Genomic DNA, 11,581 nt, shown 5'->3' with positions numbered 1-11,581 from the left:
GATGGCATGAGACAGTACAAGATGGTATGAGACAGTATAAGTGGCAAAAACCAGAAGAACAGCACGAGACAGCTGCAGTAGGCTTTCTGACTCACAGAGCGAGGGAACTGCAGCGGGCATCCTGGTCCACATTGGGCTTACTGACCCACGAAGCAAGACAGCTGAGTGCCTTCAGGCAAGAGGCTTGCTGGCAGAGTAGGGTGCTTCTGAGCACTTGACAGAAGAGCCAAAAAAGCTCTAACACTTGCCCAAGCAGGGCTGGCAGCTGTAGGGCCAAGCAGTGCCCGGCATCAGAGGCTGGGAGTGAGGCCTGCCTTAAGACATGACCAAGAAGTGCGACTTGCCTATGGGCACGGCCGAGAAGGAACTGAGAGCTGTCTTTGTTGGAAGCTGTCCCGAGTGAAGAACTGTATCCTGAATTGTATCCTGCTACCTCCAAGTTGATCCTGATCCAGAATTGTAACCTGTTACCTCCCTAATAAAGCGCATAATTGTGAGCATGGCCTGTGAGTTCTGTGTGGCCATTACAACGAATTATCAAATCCAACAGAAAAGTAGAAAATGCTGTGGGCAAGACATGAGGATTGGTAAAAAAAATTTGGAGATTGGAGATGTGTCTGACCTTTGCCTCATATGAATCTGCTTTGGGTTGCTGGTGATTCTCATTTCTCCCCCTGAAGTTAGAAGTTGTACTTACTTGCCTCTGTGTCTAATCTTTTTATAACTCAGAAATCATTAGGTTTAAGACACACCCTACACTGACATGGTCTCATTAATGTAACAAAGAAAACCCCATTTCCAAATAGGATGACATCCACAGGTGTGTCAGGACACAATTCAAGCCGTAACAGCTAGTTTAGCAGGCTAGGGATCGAAGCAAGCAATAGTTTCTGTGCAGAACACATGAAGATGAAAGAAAGGAATGAAAAGGCTCCAAGTCAGTCCTGGCGAAGAATATTAAATATACCATGGACTGCCAGAAGAAGGAACAAATCTGTCTTGGAAGAAGTACAGCCAGAATGCTCCTTAGAAACTAAGATGGAAAGACTTCTTCTCACTTACTTTGGACATGTCATCAGGAGGGACCAATCACTGGAAAAACATCATGCTTGGTAAAGTAGAGGGTCAGTGAAAAAAAGGGAGACCCTCAATAAGATGGTTTGACACAGTGGCTGCAACAAAGGGGTCAAACATAGCAACAATTGTGACAATGATGCCGGACCAGGCAACATTTCATTCTGTTATACGTAAGGTCTCTGAGTTGGAGCCAACTCAATGGCACCTAACAACAAGTAGGGGAGTCTGTACAGTGGAAATTTATAAGAATTTTTTTTTCCTGAAAATGTAAGTCTTAAAATTACTCATTCTCTGCCTTAAGGGACTTGTTTGTGATTGTGTGCACTGTCCGACGGTTCCACTCCAGAGAACGCTGCTTTTGAGGTCATGTGAACCCATTCTGGCATCAAGGTCAATTCTTAGCCACTGGAGCCTTGGACCCTTTGGCTTCAGTGATGCTCACTACAAGTTAATCCATCAAGCCCTCTGGGATTCTGGAAGCTGTGTCAGAATAAGAGTCTCACAACTGGAACTGGTTTCCGGGAAACATCAGGACATGCAACACACACACTGTCTCCTCTCTGGCACGCTCCCACTCTCCTGCTTTCATTCTCTCTCTAACACTTGAGGAAATCAAAGAGAGCCTCTCGGTGTATAGCACGTTGGCACATCAAAGTCCCCAAAGGAAAATATTTGAATTTTTTCCATCTATTTTCCTCTACAGCTCTTTATGCTTCTCCATGAGAAGAAAGGTAGAGCTTACATTTTATGTCAACACAAAAGGCCTCCATTTGTGTGCGTTACTTATTAAAGTATTCAGCAATTCAATGTCAAGGTATGTATTATACATATTTTTTTTTTCTAGGCCATTATCAGCTTTCTTACAACACTATTATTCTTCAGCCCAGCTAATGCTTCTGTCAAAGATTTAGCAACAAGCACAGAAAATGTCAAACAGTAGGGAAGAAACCCACAACTACACAAAAAGGCCGAGTTGTCTTTTATGGAAAAGCGGCGTAATTCTGCGATGAATACCGATGAATGTTGTATCGGGGGACAGAATGGTGGGAGGGCTTATTGGCTTTCTTCTGCACACCTGAGTCCATCTCTTCTGAATAAGTTTCCTTTTTTCTCTTGCCAATACACTTGATAAAATAGGGCCTATGTTGCTATCATTTCACCCTCTCCCCAGGAGGCATCTGGCTAGGAACGTGACAGAAATCAGCCCCGAGAGTCAGTCCTGTTATGTCGGCAGAGTAGTGTGATAAGATTTAAGGAGCACTAAAAGGCTTCTCTAGAGAAAAATATTTTCCCAACCTGCTTACCAGGGTGCCTGAAATTACAACCCTTCTGCTTGAAGGCATTGAGCGCCTCCATTAAAATGCAAATATACTAGGTGAGTTATTTTATCAAACTATCACATCTTAGCTTGAATTAGTTCGTGGTTTAATTCAAAATCCTGAAGCGATAGGATGCAGGGCTGTTAAGTTTGGATGTGAGCAATGATCATAAAAAGGTCCAGGGTTTAAAAACTGTTGCCGAAGGAACAGTCTGAGTAGCAGGGTAAAGTGGAGAAGAGAATGCGTTGGAGGGCACCAAAAACGAGGTCCAGAGCTTATACACACAAGCAGATGCTCTCAACAGTCCTTGCTGAGCGACAGGCTGCTCCATGTAGTCGGGAAGCCCTCACACAAAGATAAATTCAAAGAAGCTTCAATGAGCACATCATTTCTTTTCTCCCCACTTGAATTGACACCCTCGGTTGGATTTATTTACCATTTCTTCCCTGTCGAGTCTGCTCAGGATACTTGCCCATCTCTCCCTACCTGTTTCAGAGACTCTTAGGACACAACAACTGCTCTCTGATATTTTCATTTCTCTTCCCCTCCCTTGAAGTTAGTCATAGTCCTATGACTGACATTGGCCAATGAAATGTAAGTAAAAATTACTTGTGTCATTTCTGACGGAAGTGTTTAAGAGCTGGCACATGACTCTCCATTCTCTCTTCTTCTTCCATGGTCAACTCTGAAGCAAAACGTTGAGATAAAGACTCTGCAAGGTCAAAGCAGCCTAGAATGGCAGACATGGAGAACAGCTGCCTGAAAAGCTGCTCAGTCCTGCAGATGATCACATTCGAGTGGGAATAAACTTCTGTTATGTTGGGCCACTGACGTTTTGGTGTTGTTACCTCAGCATAACCTACCCTATCCTGGTTGATAGATAGAGATAGATAGCTGCCATCAAGTCAACTCTGATTCATGACAGCCATATGAACAACAGAACAAAATGTTCTGCCTCATCCTCACAGTCATTAGCATGTTTGAATCCATCGTTGTAGCTACTGTGCCAATCCATCTCCTTGGGTTGCTCTCACTGGCCCTTTACTTCACCAAACATGATGGCCTCTTCCAGCTATTGATCCCTCCTAATGACATGTCCAAAGCAAGCAAGTCAGACAATGTTCTGTTGTGATCTGTAAGATTTTCATTGGCTAATTTTTAGAAGTAGATCACCAAGTCTTTCATACTAGTCCATCTTAGTCTGGAAGTTCCACTGAAAATTGCCCCCCATGAGTGACCCTGCCGGTGGCATAGCTTCCAGCATCGCAGCAATACACAAGTCACCCCTGTATGACAAACTGACAGACAGGTGGTAGGTCCTGGCTGATACATAACCCATAAATAGCACCTCAGGAAATCTCATCAGGCCCTCTCTTTTACCATGTACTCATCATTCCAACAAACAGTTATTGAGATCTTACTATTTGCTGGATAATATTTTAGGTACCATGCACTTAGTAGTAACAATAAAGTCAAAGTCCTTAACTCCTGAAGGTTACAGTCTAGTGAGGGAAGAAAGATTATAGATTTTTTAGTTAGAAATATATTGGGTTGAGTATATAGCATAAGAACCAAATAATACCAACTAAAGCAAGTTCTTAGAGCTCTAGTTTCTTTCACATAAAATAAGTCTGGGGTTGGCAGACAAAACTGGTAAGGTGGCTCTATAATGTCATCAGGGACTCAGACTTTTCCTACCATGCTGACCCACCATCTTTAGCATGTGGTGTCTATCTTCCAGATCACCTCGTATTCCAACATGGCTGCCATAGCTGCATTCCTTTTATCCACATTGTAGCAACCAGAAAGAGAAAGGAGAAAGGCAAGATAATATGCCTCCCAGGTGAGTCAGCCCCCTCTAAAAAGCTTTCTCAGGAACTCTAGCCAGTAGGTAATACATACAACTCATTGGCTACTCCAATCTGCAATGGAGGCTGGGGGGGCGGGGATATAATACCAGCTGGATTTGCTTTTACATATTTTTGCCACAAGTAAAAGTGTGCTCTGTTAGTAAAGAAAGGAGAATGAGTCTTGGGTAGGCATTTAACAGTCTCTGCCATATAAGTAAACTAGTAAGAATGCCAGGTGGTGATAAGTATTTCAGAGAAAAAAGAAAAAGTGATAAAGACTGATAGGGAAGGGAGCAACTTTACCCTGGGTCTGAGAAAAGGCTGTTTTAAACAAGTGGCACTGGAAAGAGTAGGAGGAGCCTGCATGGGAAGATCCAGAGAAGGGTACCCCAGGCAGAGGGAACATGGTGCCAAGGCCTGAAATAGGCACAAGCTTTGTGTGTCCAAGGGACAGAAAGCCAAGCCAGGAGGCTGGAGTGGAGAGAGTGAGGAGCAAAGTGGTGGTAGGTGAGATCAGGGAGAGAGGAAGAAGCAGCCCATGGAGGACCTTGTGGACCTAAGGAGCTTGAACTTCATTCCAATGGGGATGGGAGCAGTTGGCCGGGGCTGCTGAGGGATAAGCAGAGAACCCATATGATCTAATTGTTCTTCAAGTCTGTCATTTTGACTGCTGTTGGGAACTGGTTTGTAGGGGGATAACAATAGCAACCCATTAGGAGTCTGTTTCAGACATCCAGACAAGAGGTAAGGGTGTTCCCCCTATAGGAAGTAGACAGGCAGTGCTAAAGATACAGCTGCAATCAGCAACCATGAATTTTTGTGAGACCTTGCTGGCCTTGATGAGAGTTTGGCTGTTCGTCTGCAGGTTCAGAGAAAGTGAACAGTTGAGTTTTCCAGAACTGGGGTTTTGCCAGAGAGTATGACTAAGGTCAGTGGTGGAGGTTGGGTGTCTGGAATGAAAGGTAATGGAGACTTTGGTTAAGAGGTCATTGAAATGGCAGAGCCTGGACTCAGCAGGATGAGTAAGGAAGCAATGGAAGACAGAGACCGATGGTGGGAAGCCCCTTCCCAGAGTCTGCTACCTCTTGTTTCCCACCAATATCTAATACTTGGCCCTATCTCTCCACTTCTGCAATTGGACACGTGGCTGAACCATCTGCCTGGCATCTGATGACCAATACCACATGGGTTCCATCTCTCAGTTCCATCTCCCTTGGCTCCTCTCTGCTGCCCACAGGTTGGTCCTAGCCCAGCCCCATTCTACCCAGATCTATGCCCTGGACTCTCAATGTCTGGGAAGAAAGAGCACACTCTATTTATGTAGTCCAGTGGTAAAGTACGAGAGTAGAAGACAGGCTGTGGGTTCAAATCCAATCTCCTCCACTCCTAGCTGTATAATCTTAAGCAATGACTTACTCTTTGTGTGTCCCAGTTTCTTCATCTATAAAATGGGGATACTAATAAGACCTATCTTATAGTGTCATTGTGAAAATTAAATGACTTAACAAAAAACATTTAGTAGAGTGCCTAGCACTCAATAACATTGTTGGTTAAAGTTAGCCAATGTTATTATTTTATGATCATCTTCCTGCATGATTCAAATCAAATCTCCTTTCTGAAACCTTCCCCTTCTCACCCCAGCCTTCATTTATCTACTTTCTCTAACTCATTTTATACTTATAAGTCATAACACATAATCTGCATCTTACAACATGCTGTCCTGTCCTCTAATTGTTGATATCACTCAATTTGGCACTTGAATCTATGCTAATTACTGTATGCTAATATATAAAATCACACCTTCTCCTAATCCTTCATGTGTGTGTCTTGGCTCTTTTCTCCAACTATACTAGGAGTTTCTCACAAGCTGATCATATATGTCTCTCACAGCCTCACAGCACATGGGCCAGTGCTAGACAAGTAATGGGGTTTGGTAAGTACTCAGGTACTGAAAGAGGGCCTTTCATTTGGAGAATTCTAGAAATTCTGTTCTTTAGGAAACTAAATAGGAGGGGCAGGATGCTTCAGAACCAGATCTGAGTTGTATGAATCTCTAGGTAAGCCAGCCATTCTCTAGGCAGATGAATGCCTACGTTAACCTAGAGCGAACACTGCCATACGTCTTCCTAGAAATAGTCTGACTCATGCCAGATCAAAAACTACCACTCTAGCCTGTTCCTCAGGCCTCCTGGGTCAGCTGGGGTAGCTGGTCCTCTAAACAAATAAGCTCTTCCAGACCGTTAGCCCAGGGCCTCTCACCCCTAAGTAGACAAACGCTAAGCAGACCACGTGAGCCTCCCCAGGAGCTGCTGCTGCCCTAAACTGAACCCCTCTGTGGCTTTGGGGGCTGCCTAAGCCAAAGAAATGACCACACACAGCACACAAAGAACTTCTGCAAAGAAGAGCCTCTCAAGTATCCTTTTCACACAGCTAATTCTCCTGAGAGGCAGTGTGGGGCAGGGGCTAAGGATCCGCCATCTGGAGCCAGACCACCAGAACTTGAATCACAGCTCTGTCACTCATGGCCGTGTGACTGTAAATTACCTTCACCTCCCTGCGCCTCAGTTTCTTCCTCTGGGAAGTGGTGCTTATAACAGCTCTTAATGCTGACAGTTTATTATGAGGATTGAAAGGTTTCCAATTTTATCATGCTCAGGACAGTGCCTGACTGAAAGCATTAAGTAAATATTTGTTGAATAATTTTTTTTAATTATATTTATTCACCTCTCAAAAGAATATATACACACATATAAGTGTGTGGGTATACATATTTGCTCAGTATCAGAGGCAGGTGCACTTCTAGAAAATTCTAGGAACGGAGAGTATAAAGACGAATAAGACATAGGCCCTTCCTTTGAGGAACTCACAATCTGTTTTAATGGATAGAACTGGTTTTAACAGCTCTAGCAGAGGTACCTGCGAAGTGCTGGGGGCACTTAGAGAATGGGGTAGTTAACACTGCCCAGGGGTCTCAGAAAGGGCTACACAGACGTCACATCTGTGACTGAATAGGATTCAGAGCTCAAGGGAAAAGTACCTTACAACAGTGATTCTCAAGCTTAGCATGCATTTGATTCACCTGGAGGACGTGTTGAAATCCAGGCTTCCAGGTCCCCATCTTAGTGTTTCTGATGCAATAGGTCTGCCATGGGGCCTGAGAGTTTGTATGTCTACCAGCTTCCCTGGATTGACAGTAGCTGCAACACTGGGCTCAAACATAGCAACGATTGTGAGGACCAGGCAGTTTTTCATTCTGTTGTATATAGGGTCGCTGTGAGTTGGAACTGACTTGACAGCATCTATCAACAACAACAACCAAGTTCCCAAGTGGTGCTGATGCTGCTGGTCCGGGGACCACACTTTGAGAACCAGGGCCTTATAGGGTCAGGGAGAAGTAGGTACACAGACGCTGAACAGGAAAGTTGTCTGGCACGGCTGCAGCGGGGTGCAGTGCCAAAAGATGGGGGAGCGGTAGGCAGGAGCTGATCCAGAGGCAAGAAGCTGGTTGCCAGTCCTTGGAGGACCCTGGGGAGTCTACAGCCTTGAGGAATAAGATTCAATTTGCATCTCAAAACTATAGCTTTTACAACTCAACAACAAAAAGACAAGGCAATTTAAAGAGGGGCAAAGGACTCGAATAGACATTTCTCCAAAGAAGATATTTCTCCAAAGAAGATATACGAACGGCCAATAAGCACATGAAAAGATGTTCAATATCATTAGTTGTTAGAGAAGTGCAAATTAAAACCACAATGAGGTACTTGCACTTCAGCCCTGCTGAACAAAAACCATTGCTGTGAAACTGATTCCAAACCATAGGGACCCTATAGGACAGAGTAGAACCACCCCATAGGGCTTCCAAGGCTGTAAATCTTTATGGAAGCAGACTGCCACATCTTTCTCCCAGCAGCCTTTCAGTTAGCAGCCAAGCACTTAACCACTGCGCCACCAGGGCTCTTGTGCACCCCCACTAGGATGGCTATTATCAGAAAAATGGAAAATAACAAGCGTTAGTGTGAAAGTGGAGAAACTGAAACGCTTGTGTGCTGTTGGTGGGAATGTAAAATGGTGCAGCCACCGTGGAAAACAGTGTGTCAGTCCCTCAGAAAGTTAGACATAGAATTACCATATGACCCAGCAATTCTATTCCTAGGTATATACCCGCAAGACCTGAAAGCAGGGACTTAAACAGACACTTGTACACCAATGTTCATTGCAGCATTATTCACAACAGACAAAAGGTGGAAACAACCCAAGTGTCCATCAACAGATAATGGATAAGCGAAAGGTGCTATTCATAGAATGGAATATCATTCAACCACAATGAGAAATAAAGTTCTTATACGTGATACAACATGGGTCAACCCTGAAAACATTATGCTGAGTGATGATCCTACTCATAGGAAATACACAGAACAGACAAATGCATGAAAACCAAAGTTTACTAGTGGTTACCAGGGACTTGGAAGGGGGCAAACAGAAAGCCATTGCTTAAGGAGCACTGAGTTTTTGTTTTTGTTTTTTTGCAGTGGTGAAAAACTTCTGGAAATGGATAGTGGTGATGGTAGCACGATATAGCGAATGCAAGCAGTGTCGTGAATCGTACTCTTAAAAAATGGTTAAAATGGCAAATCGTTTGTTATATATATTTTGCCACAATACAGTAAAATAAAAACTACATCTTTTGTATTAGCATGGAGATTTGCCTAGAACAGAGGAAGACTAGAAGAAGTGTGATCCATAAGAAGGCTTTCGTTAGAGGCCACGTGAGAAATAACGAGGGCCAGAGTTGGTCTCAGTGCAGTGAAGACAAGAAGAAAGAGGCGGGGAAATCTTAGGACACAGAGTTGAGCAGATGTGTGGGACATGAGGAAGAAGGAAGGGTTGAGGGTTACTCTAAGCTGGCCAGCTCTGAGCCTGGGTGGGAACGGAAGGGGTCCTGTCCAAAGAAAGGAATGCAGGAAACAGTTCTTTTTTTTTTTATTTTTCATTATACTTTAGATGAAGGTTTACAGAACAAACTAGTTTCTCATTAAACAGTCAGTACACACATTGTTCTGTGACATCGGTTAACAACCCCACAACATGTCAACACTCTCCCCTTTACAACCTAGGGTTCCCTATTACCAGCTTTCCTGTTCCCTTCTGCCTCCTAGTCCCTGCCCCTCGGCTGGTGTCCCCCTTTAGTTTCATTTTGCATTATCGGCTGTCCAATCTTTGGCTTAAGGGTGAACCTCAGGAGTGACTTCGGTACTGAGCTGAAAGGCCATACTCTCAGGGTTTCTCCAGTCTCTGTCAGGCCAGCAAGTCCGGTCTTTCTTTTCGAGTTAGGATTTTGTTCAACATTTTTCTCCAGCTCTGTCTAGGACCCTCTATTGTGATCCCTGTCAGAGCAGTCAGCGGTGGTAGCTGGTCACCATCTCGTTGTACTGCACTCAGTTTTGGTGAAGCCATTGTAGATGTGGTCTTTAAGTCCTCTGGACTCATCTTTTCCTTGTGTCTTTAGTTTTCTTCATTCTCCCTTGCTCCCAAAGGGGTGAGATCAGTGTTGTATCTTAGATGGCCGCTCACAGGCTTTTAAGACCCCAGATGCTACTCACCAAAGTAGAATGTAGAACATTTTCTTTATAAACTATGTTATGCCAGTTGAGCTAAATGTTCCCTGAGACCATGGTCCCCACAGCCCTCAGCCCAGGAATTCGGTCCCTCAGGGAGTTTGGATGTGTCTAGAGAGCTTCCATGACCTTGCCTTGGACAAGTTGTCCTGGCTTCCCCAGTGTTGTGTACTGTCTTACCTTCACCACAGTTACCACTTACCTATTGTCTATGTAGTGTTTTTCCATCCCCACCCCTCCCCTCCCTGTAGCCATCAAAGATTGTTTCTTTTTGGAAACACAACACATTTGGCTTCTCACCCGAGCTGTGATTCTGGCTCCCCAGCTCTGCCAGCTGCTGGGCTCTGGTAACATTCCTCCTTCTTTGGTGCCTCCACCTGAGTGTGGGTGGGAAGTAGCAGCTTGCTGCTGTTGCTCGTCTCTACACTGCCCGTTTGGCTTCTCAGCTCTTCCAGTACCTGTACAACTAGTTCTCCACGGGAGACTCCCTCTCTGGACCTGGCCGGTGTGGGCTCTGTTGTCCCTACTGGTCCTTGACTGATAAACACAGATGATAACACGGCAGTTTCTCACCCCACAATGTGTTTCAGGCTTGCGAATTCTATCCGGGCTGGGATTATTCAAGCGGGTAAGAACAAATGCTTCTCTTTAAAAGTGAAGAGGAAAAATAATTTCGAAGGAGGTGGTAAAGAAAGATGAAAGCAGAAAAAAATAAATCCATTACAAAGAATAAAGCAGTAGAATGGTAATGCTGCTGTTTCGATAAGAACTAATAGAATAAACAAACCTCAAACAAATATAATTAAGGGAACATTTTTAATTAGAAATGAGAAAGGAGATAGGATAATTGATAGAAAAAGAGATTTTTTTCCCTCCAAATCCAAAAAGAATATTACGCACATCTGTAGGCTAATAAACTGAAACCCTCAATAAAATGAATAATTTTTAGAAATATAAAGTAACATTAAAAATATAAATCTACACAGAATAAAAACCAAAAAAGAAATTGAGGAAATTATCCAAGGAAAAAAAAATGGCAACCCCAAAAATGTAGCTGGTCCCAGTGTTTCCACCAGGACAATTATTGTATTTTTAAGACACAGATCATTTCAATGTTGTATAGACCACCCAGAGTGCAAAAAAGCAGTAAGGGTACCATTATGTCCATTTGCCAAGCACGAGCTTCTTCCGAAAGCCTAATAAAGATTAAAATATACAGAAAGAAAATTACAGGCACATATCACATGTGAATATGGATAGGAAAATCTTAAATAGAATCCTTACCTCTAAAAAGGAACTCGTTTTACTGCAGTGCTTCAAATTTTTAGAGGGCTGATAACTTTTTTGGTAACAGCTTTATTGGGGTGTACTTCCCATGCCACAAGAAACACGGAACGCTTCGCCAATTCGCCAGCCATTCTTCCGCAGCCGCCATGTTCATCTTCTCTGTATCGCTCCGATTTTAATGTATGTGCTGCCTAAGCAAGCACGAGGGATGATAACTTTGTAAGTCAAGGTGATAGACATTACAAAGGACAGCTTGTGCTTTTTAATGTATAATTATTTTTTTTTTTTAAAAGCCATTTGTCCATTCCAACTCCTGATGGCCCCACGTACATCAGAGTAGAACTGTGCTCCCTCGGGCTTTCAAGCGCGGATCTTTCAGAAGTAGACTGGCAGGCCTTTCTTCTGAAGCACCTCTGAGTGGACTCAAACCTCC

The 11,581-nt window shown here is 43.7% G+C and overlaps 1 non-coding gene across 1 annotated transcript; it reads right to left on the bottom strand.

The window, feature by feature from the left end:
• Positions 1-11,244: 11,244 nt before the first annotated feature.
• LOC126087608 (U6 spliceosomal RNA) lies at positions 11,245-11,351 on the bottom strand. The gene has a single exon (XR_007519790.1). It is a non-coding gene; the product is annotated as a U6 spliceosomal RNA (small nuclear RNA).
• Positions 11,352-11,581: the final 230 nt, after the last annotated feature.

Source organism: Elephas maximus, chromosome 12, assembly GCF_024166365.1.
Source record: "Elephas maximus indicus isolate mEleMax1 chromosome 12, mEleMax1 primary haplotype, whole genome shotgun sequence".
Classification (NCBI taxonomy): Eukaryota; Metazoa; Chordata; class Mammalia; order Proboscidea; family Elephantidae; genus Elephas; species Elephas maximus.
The sequence above is the reverse complement of the archived record's forward strand: the minus strand, read 5'-3'. Positions and strand labels throughout refer to the sequence as shown.